The sequence below is a fragment of the Mauremys reevesii genome, linkage group 6 (genome assembly GCF_016161935.1).
Source record: "Mauremys reevesii isolate NIE-2019 linkage group 6, ASM1616193v1, whole genome shotgun sequence".
In the NCBI taxonomy this organism is placed as follows: domain Eukaryota; kingdom Metazoa; phylum Chordata; order Testudines; family Geoemydidae; genus Mauremys; species Mauremys reevesii.
This window is the reverse complement of record NC_052628.1, coordinates 126,414,478-126,431,662: the sequence shown is the minus strand read 5'-3', so window position 1 is coordinate 126,431,662 and position 17,185 is coordinate 126,414,478.

The following is a 17,185-nucleotide window of genomic DNA, read 5'->3' as shown; positions in this document are numbered from 1 at the left end:
GGCTCCAGAAATGGACAGGACTCCTCCGGTGCCTTTCCCTCCGAGGGAGGGCACTGGTGCTCAATCAACTAGTCCTGTCCATGCTCTGGTACCGGCTCAACACCCTGGTCCCGGCCCCGGTGTTCCTGGCTGACCTCCGGATGGTGGTTCTGGAGTTCTTCTGGCCAGGAACGCACTGGGTCCCTGCAGGGGTCCTCCACCTGCCCCTGGAGGAGGGAGGGCAGGGCCTGAAGTGCCTGCACACTCAGGTCCACGTTGTCCGCTTCCAGGCAGTGCAGAGGCTCCTGTATGGTGCGGGTAGTCCGGCGTGGAGAGCCCTGGCGCACGCCTTCCTGCGCCACTTCCGAGGGCTCCGATACGACCGGCAGCTCCTTTATCTCGACCCGAGGGGTCTTCCACGAGACCTCTCCGGGCTGCCGGTCTTCTACCAGGACCTCCTCCGGACCTGGAAGCTGTTCTCTGTGACCAGGTCCGTGGCGGCCACCGAGGGGGTGGACCTCCTCGCGGAGCCCCTGCTACACAACCCCCAGCTCCGTGTGCAGGTGGCAGAGTCCCCCGCGGTGTGCCAGAGGTTGGTCCTGGCAGAAGCTACCAGGGTCGGAGACCTCCTGGACTATGACTGGGGAGACTGGCTGGATCCCCTGACGCTCGCTCGGTGGATGGGGCTCTCCAGACCTTGTACTCCCCGGCATGTACTACAGGAGGTGAAGGCCGCTTTGCCGCCCGCTGCTCGGACCTACCTCGACCGGGTCCTGCGTGAGGGCACGCCCCGCCCCCCCCCACCCCGAACCTCTTCATCGGGCCCCTGCCCCGTGGACCGGCCCGGCCCCCCCGCCCCTTCTCCACAAGCCGGCTGCACGATCTGCAGCCGGTCCGTTTCCAAACCGCGCCAAGGAAGCATCTCTACGCGCTCGTGCTCCACACCCTTCACTTCCTCACCCTCGTGTTCCGCCCCGACACCAAGTGGCAGGACCTCCTGCCACCTCTGGAGGGTGAGGAGCCCCGGTGGGCCAGCCTCTACTCCACCCTGGTCCCGAGGCCCGCCGGGGATATCAGTTGGCGATTCCTCGATGGGGCCGTGAGCACGGGCGTGTACTTGGCGCGGTTTACCCCTGTCCCAGACACCTGCCCCTTCTGCGGCGTGAGGGAGACCCTGGCGCATGTTTACTTAGAGTGCACCAGGTTGCAGCCCCTATACCGGCTCCTCACCAGTATCCTGTTGCGTTTCTGGCTGCACTTTTCCCCTCACCTCCTTCTCCATGCACTCCCTATCCGTGGCCCCACAGAGTTGTGGGACCTCCTGGTCAACCTCCTCCTCGCCCTGGCTAAATGGCCATCTACGCGACCAGGGAGAGGCGGTTGGCCAATCGAGACTCCTGCGACTGTGGGGCTTGTTTCCGATCCTTAGTCCATTCACATCTCCGGGTGGAGTTCCTCTGGGTGGCATCCGCTGGCTCCCTTGACGCCTTTGAGGAGCAGTGGGCGCTGTCCGGGGTTCTCTGCTTGGTGTCCCCGTCAGGCTCCCTTCTTATGACCCTTTGACCACACTCCTGTCCCTGTTCTTTTACTAGTTGTCCCCCGACCTCAGTTGTGTTTTCTGAGGTCCTGTAGATTCCCCCCCCTTAGGCTGGAGGGGGGGGGGATCCTTTAGCACTGGGCAGGCTTCCCGCCCGCCCACTTCCCAGAACCCAATAGGTACACAGCCCAAAGCTGGAGTTCCTTTACTATTAAGGCAAACCAAACCAGCCAAACAGAGAGGACTTTGGGTTTACCCCACTGGCTAACAATAAGTCACACAAGCAATTTCCTTAGACACTCCAGTTTTCCAGTATTACCACCAGTGCCACTCATTACGGGGATGAATGGTTATGAGAACTAATACCCCAGTACAAGAAAAAAGGTTCTTTCAATCCCAAAGGGCCAAGCCCCTGACCTAAGTCAATATACAAATTAGATTTTACCTACAAATCACACTGTTGCCAATCCTTTAGAATCTAAAAGTTTATTCATAAGAAGAAATATAGATGAGAGCTAGAATTGGTTAAATGGAATCAATTACATCCAGTAATGGCAAAGTTCTTGGTTCAGGCTTGTAGCAGTGATGGAATAAACTGCAGGTTCAAATCAAGTCTCTGGAGTATATCTCCAGCTGGGATGGGTCATTCAGTCCTTTGTTTTGAGCTTCAGTTTGCAGCAAAGTCCCTCCAGAAGTAAGAAGCAGGACTGAAGACAAGATAGAGGAGCTGCAGCAGCCTTTTATCGTCTTTTGCAATGTTGTCTCTGCTTTCTTTGTCCCAAAGACAAGCTCTCCAGCACATGGCATAGAAAAATCTTAGAGTTCTGTCCATAGGCATGTCCCTGCATGCCTTGCAGAGTCACAAGGTGTATTTGCCTTCTCTCAGTGGGTCAGTTGAATAGCTGATGGTCCTTAATGGCTAGGTGGTGCTGATGCCAAATTGTCTGGGGTGTCACCGAGAAGCACAGCACAAGTTTGAAATACAGACGGTATAGAGCCAATACTTATAACTTTAAATACAAAATGATACATGCATACAGATAAAATAATCATAACCAGCAAACCATAACCTTGTCTTAGACACCTTATTTGACCCCCTTTATACAAGATTTGGTGCCACTACAGGACCTTGGTTGCAACAATGATCTATACAGTCCCAGTTCATGTCAATGTCACAGGTTCATATTGGTCTCCCTCTCACTAGGAACTCTGAGAGTTTTAACCTTCCTCACACTTCAGCCCCACAAGCTTTTCCTCTCTGACAAAACATGTTGCACATGGTTAGTCAGGAGATCAAAGACCTCACACTAGGGCTGAGAGTTGTTCTGCACTGCCTGACTGGCATCAGAGGGGACTATCAAGCCAGTGACCACTCTGGGGAGCCCAAGGCACAGAACTAAACCTGCAGCTGCACTCCCTAGTGCTGTGATGGCACTGTGTCTCCTCACATTAAGCAGGACGGGACCATTTCAGCACTTGGATTGGAAGCCTCCAAAGAAGATGTAGGGTACTGCAAGAAGTGGTGCGAGCAACCAGTAGGAGGAAGTCTTCCTTCATCCCTTCTGAACCGATTCCTTGGTGCCCCATGCTGGGGGAGGTGTATTCTTTTGGGCCAGATGTACTCTTGAGGTCCTACACGCTTGTGATCATTAAGGCCCCACTTGAAAAGAGTAGGTGGATGTCCTGGGCCATTTCCAGTTTTATGGAGTGACACTGTCATTTCACTGCCTTCCTCACCCTTGCTCCCTTGCAGTTTTAGCAAAGCTCCGTGATCTTCCCTTCCTGTATTGAGGTATTGTGTAGTGTTGCTTTGCATTGTTAAAAAGCTGATGGGTTTCACTCCAGCACTGGACTCCTGTGCATGAAGAATTGCCCTAAGACGAACAGTTCCTTTCACACCTGTCAGATGTTTAAATTGTTATCAACTTTAGCCAGACTCAAACCTGCGGCCTAGCGCTGGAAGGCTCCATTTTCCGCACACAGAGAAATTGAGTCCTCAGAAAACACTCCTCAAAATGAGCTAGTCACTGCTGATTAAGTTTCTTTCACTTGATCTCACAATCGTGACCAGGACAGCATTGTTTGTTTCAGCTTGGCAGGAAAGTTTCCTGTCCTCCAAATGAGATGCTGAAAGCCAAGTGCAATCTTTCCTGTGGAGACAGTATCATCATAATACATTAGTAGCCATTGTGATCTTCTATCATTTCGCTCTGGGAGAATTATGGCTGTGGCATTGGGGATGTAAGACTACAGGTAGAACTCTACTTGCTACAAATCTCTTGCAAAGCTGCTTCAATAAATCTCTCAGAGAAAAGTCATATTAAAAACTGCACAGAAGAGACCTGCCATTTGTTTTCTTAGGGAAGAGGGGCTATGAAGGGACACACTGTTCCACTCCACATTCTTTAATGTCATGGAAGGAAGCATCCATCCTAGGAAACGCAGTTCATTCTCAGTGCAAAACAAGAGAAAGGAGATAAGGCAACCTCCAGCCTATTGTCTATCTCAGGTTCCTTTATAGCCTTCTGGGTGGGATGTCTCGTCTTACTGGCATTTCCTCCAGTCTCAGGAGATATTCCAAAGACCATGACTGATTTGGGGTGTTTCAATGTTAAAAATATGTGACCATCCCCAGGGATTTGAATGGCAGTGCTGTGGCTGTAGTATAGAGATACTGTAGCTCAGTGGTTAGAGCAAAGGGTGATGTGGAGCTGGAGTTCACACCACAGTATAAAAGTAATTCCCACTGGCTTCATTGGGAGGTTTCGAACCCCAGGGTTTTGTTCCCAACCCTGTCATGCTTGCTCTCAGGAGAGACTCACTCATGACTATTCCCCATATGACTTAATATATCTGTGCTTCACGTCACCCATCTTTAAAATGGATGTCAGAGGGGGTTGAAGCCTGACTAATTCAGGTTTGTAAATGAGCAGAGCCTGTCAGCAAAGAGCTCAGAATAAATGGTGAAGTATTATTGTATGAATAAAGGCCAAGATTTATTTATTTTTTAAATCCACGGCTTAAAGTTGTTAGCCCAACTCCATATATAGCCCCATCAATAAGTAGCCTGAATTTCAAAGGTCCAGCACCTCCCATTGATTTTAGTTTCACTTGGAAAAAGCAGGTTGTTTATTTAAAAAAAATAGCTTTGTCTTGGCAAGAGTGGACATTTCAGCATTCAGTTCACTTCCACCGTGTTTTTTTAATGCTGATATTAAACATCCCACAGAACAGTAGCTTCTCTGTTTACAGAAGAAGCTATAGCTGTGAACAAAAGCACCTCTGCATTCACACCCTACACATCATTGTGATAATCTTTGTACAAAATATTCCTTGTGAGGTATTATTTGAAAACTAATAATTTGCTGGTCAATAATATCCTGGTGAAATATGTGTATCAACTTTATATGTGACATTATGAATTCCCCCTGTAAGATGGTGTTGGCACATGTTCAAACCCGCACAGCCTTGACTAGGCAAAAGTTGTTAAATAGATCTATCCTGAACAAAAGAATGTCTGTTTACCTCAATTTGCATATAAGTAGGGCTCGTGTCTGTCACAGAGGTCGCAGAAGTCACAGATTCTGTGACTTTCCACAACCTCTGTGATTTCTGCAGGGGCCAGTGTAGCTGACCCCAGGGCCACTCAAATAGCTGGCTCCAGGTGGCCCCCGGGACAGCCACACTAGCTGCTGTTCTGGTGGCCTCCGGGCAGCGGTCCCCAGCCGGCCAGAGCAGCCTCATGACTAAATACCCATGAGTAAATTGTAGCCTTACATATAAGTAGTAAATAGGGTCCTTGAGACAGTAAGAGGGACAAATGGCAGGAGACAAAGCAAATCCATATTTCAGCACATAGAGGTGAAAAGAGCACGGAGCCACTTTCATCGTTAGACTCCACATTGCCTTCTTTACTGTTTGAATAAACTTTGCTTTGAGGGGTAATCCTCACAAGAATCCACTTCAAAGGGAGACTGGACTATAAAAGTGAGAGACAAAAACTTCGCAAGTCATCTCTCTCTCTCACCATTGACTTTGGAGGAGATCCTGACTTGAGAATTTTGTTAGCCCTTTTGCTGGGAACATGTGGTAAGGATTTTACCTTGAACCAAGTCTAGCTTGTTAAGTTTGACCAACTAGAAAGCGTTTTCTCTTTATTTCGCTTGTAAACATTTCGGACTTTAATACCGTGTACGTGTACTCACTTAAAATCTCTCTTTGTAGTTAAATAAACTTGTTTTATTTTTTAATCAAAACTAATCCAGTGTTGTTAAACAGAACTGTTTGGTAAGTCTAGTTAAAGTAGCAAACTGTTGAATATTGACCGCTTACAGGGTCAAAGCACTTCTAAAATCAGAAGTGCCCAGGAGACGGCTGGACAGTGCAGAACACCTGTTTTGGCAAAAGTTTGGGACTGGGAGTCTGCTGGGGCCACCCTGCGAGTAGGAGATCAAGGTGGGGAAGCCAGAGTGTGGCTGGAGTGTGCTGACAGGCTGCAGGCTGAGGGCTGGGGCTGTACACAGACACTCAGGGGGTGACCTGAAGGATGGTTGAGTGGCCCAGGTTGGATTTAACATGTTGTAACAAAGTGTGTGTGGTAAGATGTTTGGCTGCGTCTGTGTGTTCGCCCTGTGTGCTGTCCCAGCTCTGCGCAGATAGTTGGCACAGCAGACCTGAAGTGAACCGCCCCATGACCACAAGAACCGTTAAGGTCTGAAGGCACCCAGCCAGGATTATTGTCGACGAAACACGGTACTAATATCCCGCAGACTCTACCGGGCCACTAATACATGTATGCCTGTAATAATGTCCCAGCTCAGTGAACTGCAGGACTTTCTGTTCCTCCCTCGGCCAGACAGAGACACTCTCTCTGAGACTCCATTTTATACATTAATACAAACAAGTTATGTATTGCCCCTCTGACATAGTTAGTTGACACCCTCTGACAAAGTAGTTTTGACCACTACTTTAGTTCAGGCCTCAGGCCTCATACCAGGCCTCTGATACAAGGCCTTATGTTTCAGGCTCTCTTCCTACTACATTCCCCCACTTTTTGTCTTTTTATGTGGAGGATGTTTACCCATTGTTCCGGAAAAGCATAATGCATGGACTGAAGATGTCCCAGTGGGCTAAACATTGTTATGTGGTTACCTTACTTTACCACTTATACATTTATGCCCCATTTGTTTCTTAGTTTGCACATTTTTTGTATGACTGATGGACAGATTGTAGTTTTTTATGGTGGGCCTGGGAATGTCAGGCCTGGGACTTTGATTGAGGAATGTAGTTTTACTATTGAGCCTTAGAGGCACTTCCAAATAATTAATATATATGAATAATATGGATATGATGTATATATTTGTAGTGTATATGAGTATATATGTATAGTATGTATGTGTACATATGACACCACCTTATATTCAAGCATAACAATTTTTTTTTAATTTGGTGTTGTAGTTTGACCCTTGTGGTACTGCAGATAGCAACACATTTTTATCGGGGGGTGTGTGTGAAGGGGGTTATTACCTATATCAGGGGTAGGCAACCTATGGCACGTGTGCCAAAGGCGGCACGCGAGCTGATTTTCAGTGGCACTCACACTGCCCAGGTCCTGGCCACCGGTCTGGGGGGCTCTGCATTTTAATTTAATTTTAAATGAAGCTTCTTAAACATTTTAAAAACCTTATTTACTTTACATACAACAATAGTTTAGTTATATATTATAGACTTATAGAAAGAGACTTTCTAAAAATGTTAAAATATATGACTGGCACGCAAAATCTTAAATTAGAGTGAATAAATGAAGACTCAGCACACCACTTCTGAAAGGTTGCCGACCCCTGACCTATATTATTATTGGTGGTAGGCTGAGTGTTGTGAAATACTAGGATAAGCATTGTGATTAGTGGTCAACTGTGCTATGTATATGAGAAGTAAAACAGAAATTTGGAGTAGTGACATTACAAAGGAGGCCTTTATATATAAATGTATTGTAATCAGTTACTACTTTGTACTGTTCATTTATGTTATAGGTTACCCTTACTGCTGTTTGTCACTCTTTGGTTATTGCTTTGTGATACACTAGTACATAGATTTAGTTGTTTTTTATGGATGCTGTTTTTTAGATAACCCACTGAATGGACAGTAACTAATTTATTAAATATTGCTATGTTAGGGTTTAGTATTCATACCCAGACACTGAACACGATTGTTTTGAATAACGTGCCTTACTTAGGATGCAGTGTTACTGACCCCAAAGTATGACTGGTACTACCAGGGAATTTGTTTACCCAATTTGTAGTTACTGTAGAATTTAATTTTTTTACCAATTTGGGTGGGTTTTTGGGCCTTTATGTTATTTTCTGACATTCATTTGATTTTTACCTGTGTGTTGGTTAAACAGTTTAGCAATGTGTGGCGAGGGGGCATGGTCTCCCTCCATGACGGACGGGGAGAGAACCATGAAGGGAAGCTGGAAGCAGGGGACGGGACAGGAACCAGAACTATAAAAGGCCAGCCCTCCAGCTCAGTTGGGCCAGAGGAGCAGGACGTCTCCCCACAGCTGCTGGAGCCTGGTGCTGACAGAGGCCACTACACTGCCAGAGACCCAAAGGGACTACCGGAGCTGCCACACACTGAGGAGCTGTTGGGGCTGCCACGGCAAGGCGAATGACAACCCCGGAATCATAGAATCATAGAAGCTTGGGGTTGGAAGAGACCTCAGGAGACCAGGTACCCCCTGACTGGGCGTGTAGGAAGGAGCCCAGGGGAGCCGAATAAGATTCGGCTGTGTTACAAACTGCAAGTTGGCTAGTGTGCTGTGGCCAGATTTCCCCGCTCACCCAGTGGTGGAGCACTCCACCACTGTTAGGGCCCTGGGCTGGGACGCAGTGGAGTGGGTGGGCCTGTGTCCTCCTGCCCACTGCCACCTCACCCCTGGGGGTGGCAGACTCCCTACCTTTCAGCCAGAAGGCCTGCATTGGTCTGATGCCCACCGGAACTAGGATGCCAAATGGGTTTTGCTGTCTCTCTCGCCAGAGAGCTAATCCCCCCCTAGACTGTCTGACTGCAGGCCAGAGCCCTGAACTGATTGCTGCCCTGCCCTGATTGAGTGCCCCAGGGCAGACAGACTCACTATTGCTCTGCCTGACTGCAAGCCAGAGCCATTAACTGATTAGGATCCCACTCTGATTGAGAGCTCTGGACCTATAGACTTACTGCTACCCTGCCCGACTGCAGGCCAGAAGCATTAACTGTGTACTGCCCCGCTCTCGCTGAGAGCTGGGGCTCACAGACCCAGTTGCTGCCCAGCCTGGACTGCAGGCTTGGACCTATTATTAATTAACTGTCGGCTTATTCCCCCCCAAACAGAATCGCTCTAGGAGCATTGAAGTGAGAGGGGGTGTGGTCTCCCTCCCTGATGGACAGGGAGAGAACTGCGACCACCTTACACAACTGTATGCACATTGTAAATGATATACAGCAATAATACAGTTGCTTTTACATAGTAGCCAAGTTCAACTCAACTGACAGTGGTTTCTAGCTGACTGCCAGCTTAATTGGTTATATATGGTAGATTTAGGTGTATTTGCCCAGACTCTTATTTATAAAGCACTTGACTGATGAATGCTTGGGGGTTCCTTTACTGTCTACTGATATTTTTTGTAAAAGCAACAAAGAATCCTGTGGCACCTTATAGACTAACAGACGTTTTGCAGCATGAGCTTTCGTGGGTGAATACCCACTTCTTCGGCTTGCATCCGAAGAAGTGGGTATTCACCCATGAAAGCTCATGCTGCAAAACGTCTGTTAGTCTATAAGGTGCCACAGGATTCTTTGTTGCTTTTACAGATCCAGACTAACACGGCTACCCCTCTGATACTTGATATTTTTTGGTGGTTTTGTGGTGTGATGTTTTCTGGTGTTGGTTTGTAGGATGCAACCTTTAATAGCTTAAGTTAGTTAACATAATAAAGGGGTTGTTTGTTTGTTTGTTTGTTTGTTTTTTACATTTGTCTTGTTTTAGTTACCCAAATTTAAAGCACAGATTAATTTAGTGTGTTTACAATGTAATTGGGACCAAGTGTTTTATAACACAAGCTATACTTTGGCAATTCTTGGATAGACATTTATTTTTACTTGAGAGCCATTACTAATATTTTATACTAAATGTAATGCTTAACTGCTAAAATAGATGCTTACAATTTTTTATGAAACATATTGCTTTTCCCTGCTGAGCACTTAGTTTTAGCAAAAGAGTTAATAAAATAATTTGTTCCAAGCTTTTTAAAGTTAATTTGCTTGTGATACCAATTTTACTTTTATTAACTGTTTAGAAGCATAAACGTTAGCAACCACTAGTTTCTTTAAACATAACTTTAAAGAGAATAAAAATTAAACCAAAACAAATTTTAAATACAGGTAATTAAACCAAAATAAAATTTAAATACAAGTTGATGCAAATACTTTGAGGGTATTAAAGTTTTCTGACACTTGGTTGTGTTTGGGAGACAAAGATGGAAACCTGCTGAAATTGTTTGATTAGCTTTATGCATAAATTGTAATTTTTAAAAACATTTTTGCTATGACATTTTTATAACTATATTTAAAAGTGCAAACAAGTTTATAAAAACCCAAACAAGAAATTGACATTTTGTTAATATTTCCTTTATCTTAATGTTGAGGTTTCCCCTTACATTTTTTTTTAATAAAGAATTTAAAAAAATTAAAAACCAACAAAATAAAACTGTGATTAGTAAAAGAGAATTATTTTTGTTTGCAATTGCATTATTTGTTGAGGCAGAAATATATGTACATATATTTATAACTGAGACATTCTTGAACTTTGAAAAAATGGTATTAATAATATTGATGGTTATACTCCAACCATAGTATTAAAATAATGTGGTACCACTTATATATATTTTAAAAAAAGAGGTTTAAAATTGACTTTTGTTGCAACAAAATAAAAATATAATAGTTATGTGACACATACAACATGGGACAACATACATGATATACAGAACAAATTTACAATTAAAAACAAATGGCAACATAATTTTATTTATAACTATACAAAATAAGGCAAACAAAAATAAAAAATAAACAAAAGGGTTAAACATTTAAATAAAACAAGTTATCACTTTTTTATTTAAAAATCTATTAAAAATGATAAAAATATATATTGTTTGCCATCTTTGTTGTATTTTTTTATTACTTTATATTAACTTCATGTTAAAACTGTGCTATGTGGTAATAAGGAAAGTCCCTGTTTTAAATATTGGTTAGTGGTTAGGATTAGAAGCAGAGTTACCAGATCAGCAGTTGTGGGTCACCAATGTGGTCAGATGTGGTTTATTGTCATCAGATGTTTGGCTACCTGCGTGTGTTCTTTCTGCCTGCTATACTGACTCTGGCCAGATAGGCCATACAGCAGGCTCTGCTCAAACTGCCCAATAAATACACAGACTTGGTTTGTAGCGAAGGAACTTGATCAGGTTTATTGCCAACGAGTCATAGTGCTAATGCCCAGCTCAATGGCTACAGGTACACTAACACATGTATGCCCGAGACAATGGAGCGGCTCAGTGAACTGCAGGACTTTCCGTTCCTCCTTCGACCAGACAGAGACACTGCCTCTGAGACTCTGGGCTGGTCTACACTGGGGGAGAGGGGGTTAATCTAAGATACGCAACTTCAGCTACATGAATAGCGTAGTTGAAGTCGAAAGATCTTAGATCGATTTACCTCTCGTCCTCATGGCTCGGGATCGACGTCCGCGGCTCCCCCTGTCGACTCCGCTACTGCCGTTCGCGCTGGTGGAATTCCGGAGTCGACGGGAGCACATTCGGGGATCGATATATCGCGACTAGACGAGACGCGATATATCGATCCCCAAGAAATCGATCACTACTCGCTGATACGGTGGGTAATCTAGACGTAGCCTCTATTTTATACATTAATACAAACAAAATCTGTACTGCCCCTCTGACGTAGCCGGTTACCACCCATCACCGTGTACATCTCTTTTCATCACACTATCATCCTGACCTTATCTTTAGGATGGGTCAGCTCGTTCCTGTTATCTTAGGGAATGTGTTGGTATCGAGGTGCTCTGGTACCACCCTTCTGGAATGTGTTTGTGTGTATATTTTTGTACCTGGCACTACTTAGAAAGATGTGTTTCCACAATATCAGAATATGTGTTCTTGCCAAATTCTATGAACAGTGCCTGCCACTTGCTCACAACTTAACTTTGCTTTATGGCAGCAAAGTTTTGACCATTACTTTAGTTCAGGCCTCAGACCAGGCCTCTGATACAAGGCCTTATGTTTCAGGCTCTCTTCCTACTACAGTGCATAGCAAGGGGACAGCCTATATAGACTTCTCTGGAATTACTGGAGCAGTAGCCTTCTCAGTAATAGCTCTCTAGCAAGACAGTCCCCTACTTGCTCTCAGTTCAAAAGTGCTTCCCCTGATCCTGCAGTAACTCAGGCCCCAATTCAGCAAAGCACGTGCTTAGTTTTAAGCAAGTGAACAGTCTCACTGAAGTCAACGTGCTGAACTTTGAGTTATACTTAAGCACTGTGCTGGACTGTAACGTAAATAAATGACCTTTGAAAATCTGGCCCTGGGTTTTTTATCCCCGGCATCATTTTCACTTTCTCCATATGTTTTGTTTTCATAACTCAATGCAGTTTGGTTGGAATCCCTTTTAGTCCCTCTTGCTGTAACATTTGTGTTGGTCCAGGGCCACAATGGAGCCCTCATCAGGGCCTCTGGGCGCTACTGTGATGCAAATAATAGAATAGGCTTCTGTGCCTTCATGCATATCCGTACCACTCTGCATTGAGATTAACCCTTTAGGCCCCTTTCTATCCACTTCTGAAATAAATTCCTCCAGCAGCCCTCCTCTCCCCACAGTTCTACTTGTGCAAGAGGAGGTAGAGATTTTAGTTTCAGCAGCCCAAATGAAGATTATGACAGTAGCTATGGGCTGCAATCAGAAGCAGGCCCCATTTTACTAGGTGCTTGACTGAGGGAAGTCATAATTTCTGCCCTGAGGCACCTTCACAGAAACACAGGACACCTGCATCCCACAAAATATATTACCCACCACTGATTCCCTATGGATACAGAAAAATCGGTTTTGTAAAAAAAAGGGGAAAAAACTACTGTGGGAAAATGCTTCTAGGCCAGTTCATCTGCCTCAGCACAGTCATTTCATTGATTCCTTGTAGGTGGGCAGGAAGCTAGGTGGCATGGGCAGGATGCTGGCCTGGTGGTCAAGGTCCCACAGTTCCATCAGCTCTGCTGATGCCTCACTGTGTTACTATAACTCCACCTCTGTTTCTCCCACTCCCTGCGCCAAAGATAAACTAGGGATAATGATATTTACCAACCTTTGTGAAATGCTTTGAGGTCTATGGGTGAGGAATGCTGAGTATTGTACGTGCATCTGGATATCAACACCTAGGTCCAAACCCGCAGCTGGCTGTCGTGCCTGTGGATCTACTTTAATTGACTTTGGCTGAGGATGTGGCCCCTAAATTGATCCACTTACATGCAAAGTAAAGAGAAGAAAAATCCTTACGATGTATAATATTTATTGCACTGTGGGCTCAAAAAAACACCATTGAGTTATGGCTGAAAGGTTCTCTCAAGGAGAACAAGTCCTATTAATTTCTTGAACATTTCTGTTTGTCACACTTTATCAATCTTTGTTTACCTGGAGGCTGCAGTAGAGCTAAGAAATGCACAGGAATAAATGCTGCCTGTATGCGGCTCTACTGTATATTCAACCTCACAGTCATTTCAGAGGCACACAATCAGTCAATGTTTTTGTTCTGGCTCTGTCTGTTGCCTTTAACAAACTATTCCACTAAGCACCAGGATAATGTCTACCAAATAAAATGTTTTATAATGTGCAACCAGTTGGAGTTTGTCTCTGTTGGGAGTTTGTCTCATTTTTTTTGCCCCTTGAATTTAACAGCATTCACCAGGCATCCTGGCTGCCTTTCTTGGTCCTTGACACTGGTGTAACTACAGGCTTCAATGAGGCTTCTCACTCAGCTACCCCAGTTTTGACATAAATGCTTACATGGGAGCCATTAAAGTTTCCAGATGGGAGGTGGAGGAGAGAGCAGTCTCAAGGAAAAGAGAGCAGCAGTGTGACAGGTTTGGTCACAGAGATCCCCTCGGGACTGTCGCCTGATGTGCTGAAATTTACCTTTGAGCCTGTTTTCCCTGCCAGCTTGAGACTCCAGAACCCTGCCTTGTTGAGCCAGACACACTAGCTTGCTGCAACAGAGACCCAGGATCTGGGCCATGCCCCCAAAGCTGCAGACTTTAACTAAAAACAGCTCAGCAGGTTACCTTCTCCAGCACCCAGACACCCAGCTCCCAATGGGATCCAACCCCCAAATAAATCAGTTTTACTCTGTATAAAGCTTACTCTGGGTTTATTAATAAACAAAAGTGATTTTATTAAGTATAAAAAATAGGATTTAAGTGGTTTCAAGTAATAACAGCCAGGACAAAGTAAGTCTCAAAGCAAAATAAAACAAAACATGCAAGTCTAAGCCTAATACATTAAGAAACTGATTACAAGTAATAACTGACACTCAAAGACGTTCCAATAAGCTCCTTTCACAGACTAGACTCCTTTCTAGTCTGGGCCCAATCCTTTCCCTGGTACAGTCTTTGTCAGATCCAGCAGACATCTCTGGTGGTAAGCAGGGATTTTCTCATGACTTCTTCCCCTTTGTCTTGCTCCAACCCCTTTTATAGCTTTGGCACAAGGTGGGAATCTTTTGTCTCTCTGTGTCTCCACCCCTCCTTTTAAATGGAAAAATATCAGATTTAAGATGGATTTCATTATCCGGTGACATGGTCACATGTCACTGTAAGACCCCATGGGCTGGCCCACACATACACAGGAAGGCTTTCAAGTAACTAAGGCCATTTACAACTGATTGTTTCTGGAAAAAGAACAGGATTACTTGTGGCACCTTAGAGACTAACAAATTTATTTCAGCATAAGCTTTCATGGGCTACAGCTCACTTCTTCAGATGCATAGAATGGAACACACAGACAGAAGATATTTATACATACAGAGAACATGAAAAGGTGGAAGTATGCATACCAACTGGAAGAGTCCAATCAATTGAGATGAGCTATCATCAGCAGGAGAAAAAAAACCTTTGAAGTGATAATTGAGATGACCCATAGAAGGTGTGAGAAGAACTTAACATAGGGAAATAGATTCAATTAATGTAATGACCCAACCATTCCCAGTCTCTGTTTAAATCTAAGTTAATTGTATCTAATTTGTATATTAATTCGACTTCAGCAGTCTCTCTTTAGAGTCTGTTTTTGAAGATTTTTGCTGCAAAATTGCCACCTTCTAGTCTGTCACTGAGTGGTTAGAGAGGTTGAACTATTCTCCCACTGGTTTTTGAATGTTATGATTCCTGATGTCAGATTTGTGTCCATTTATTCTTTGGCCAAACCAGACAGTCTCTATGCAAATGTACATGGCAGAGGGGCATTGCTGGCACATGATGGCATATATCACATTGGTAGATGTGCAGGTGAACGAGCCCCTGATGGCGTGGCTGATGTGGTTAGGTCCTATGATGGTGTCACTTGAATAAATATGTGGACAGAGCTGGCATCGGGCTTTGTTGCAAGGATAGGTTCCTGGATTAGTGTTTCTGTTGTATGGTGTGTGGTTGCTGGTGAGTATTTGCTTCAGGTTGGGAGGCTGTCTGTAAGCGAGGACTGGCCTGTCTCCCAAGATCTGTGAGAGTGAGGGATCATCTTTCAGGATAGGTTGTAGATCTTTGATGATGCTCTGGAGAGGTTTTAGTTGGGGGCTGTAGGTGATGGCTAGTGGCATTCTGTTATTTTCTTTGTTGGGCCTGTCCTGTAGTAGGTGGCTTCTGGGTACTCTTCTGGCTCTGTCAATCTGTTTTTTCACTTCAGCAGGTGAGTATTGTAGTTTTAAAAATGCTTGATAGAGATCTTGTAGGTGTTTATCTCTGGGTATGTCTACACTATGGGATTATACCGATTTTACAGAAACTGGTTTTTTAAAACAGATTGTATAAAGTCGGGTGCACGCGGCCACACTAAGCACATTAATTCGGTGGTGTGCGTCCATGTACCGAGGCTGGTGTCGATTTCCGGAGCGTTGCACTGTGGGTAGCTATCCCATAGCTATCCCATAGTTCCCACAGTCTCCCCCACCCCTTGGAATTCTGGGTTGAGATCCCAGTGCCTGATGGGGCAAAAAACATTGTCGCGGGTGGTTCGGGGTACAGCCTCACCCCTCCCTCTGTGAAAGCAGCAGACAACTGTTTCACGCCTTTTTTCCTGGGTGAACTGTGCAAACGCCATAGCACAGCAAGCATGGACCCTGCTGACCTCAAGACAGCAATCATGGACGTTGTAAACACCTCGTGCATTATCGTGCAGTCTATGCTGAGCCAGGACCTACAAAACCAGGCGAGGAGGAGGCGGCTACATCAGCGCGGTGACGAGAGTGATGAGGACATGGACAAAGAATTCTCTCAAACCGCGGGCCCCTGCGCTTTGGAGATCCTGCTGGTTGGGGCAGGTTCTAGCCATTGAACGCCAATTTTGGGCCCGGGAAACAAGCACAGACTGGTGGGACCGCATAGTGGGACCGCAGGTGTGGGACGATTCCCAGTGGCTGTGAAACTTTCGCATGCGTAAGGGCACTTTCATGGAACTTTGTGACTTGCTTTCCCCTGCCCTGAAACGCCAGAATACCAAGATGAGAGCAGCCCTCTGTCACAGAGTGTGGGGGTGTCCGGCCCTGCACCCCTCTTCCTGGGACTCACAGTGACTCTCAGCCAGCCAGTAAAACAGAAGGTTTATTGGACAACAGGAACACAGGATACAGCGGGGCTCGTGTTCAGAGCCAGGACCCCTCAATCTGGCCTTTCTGGGGGTTCAGGGTGTCTGGATTCCAGCCTAGGTTCCCCTGCAAACCCACCACCCAGGTCCCAAACCGAAGACTGAAAAACTGACTCCACCCTCCCCACTCCACTCCTTTCCTTTGTCTAGCTTCCCGGGCAGGGGTGTCGACCTCCCCTCCCCCAGGCCTAGCTCATGTTACAGGTTGAATACCTGTCTCTCACCTATCTCCGACAGCCCCTACTCCACCACACCCTCACAGTTGAGAAGCGAGTGGCAATAGCCCTCTGGAAGCTTGCAACGCCAGACAGCTACCGGTCAGTCGGGAATCAATTTGGAGTGGGCAAATCTAATGTGGGGGCTGCTGTGATGCAAGTAGCCAAAGCAATCATTAAGCTGCTGCTATGAAAGGTTGTGACTGTGGGAAATGTGCAGGTCATAGTGGATGTCTTTGCTGCAATGGGATTCCCTAACTGTGGTGGGGCGATAGATGGAACCCATATCCCTATCTTGGCACTGGAGCCAGGGCTCTAGGGGCCAGCGCGCCGCCCGCGCCCAGGGGGGGGGGAGGGGGGGGGGGGAGGGGCGGTGGGGTGGAGCTCGCGCATGCCGCCGGGGCCACGGAGCGCCGACGCCCGCGACGGGCGGCCCTCTGCCGCGCGCGTGTCGTGCCCGCCGTCCCCCCGCCCCCGCGGCTCCCGCAGCGCGGCAGGCATGCGATCGGC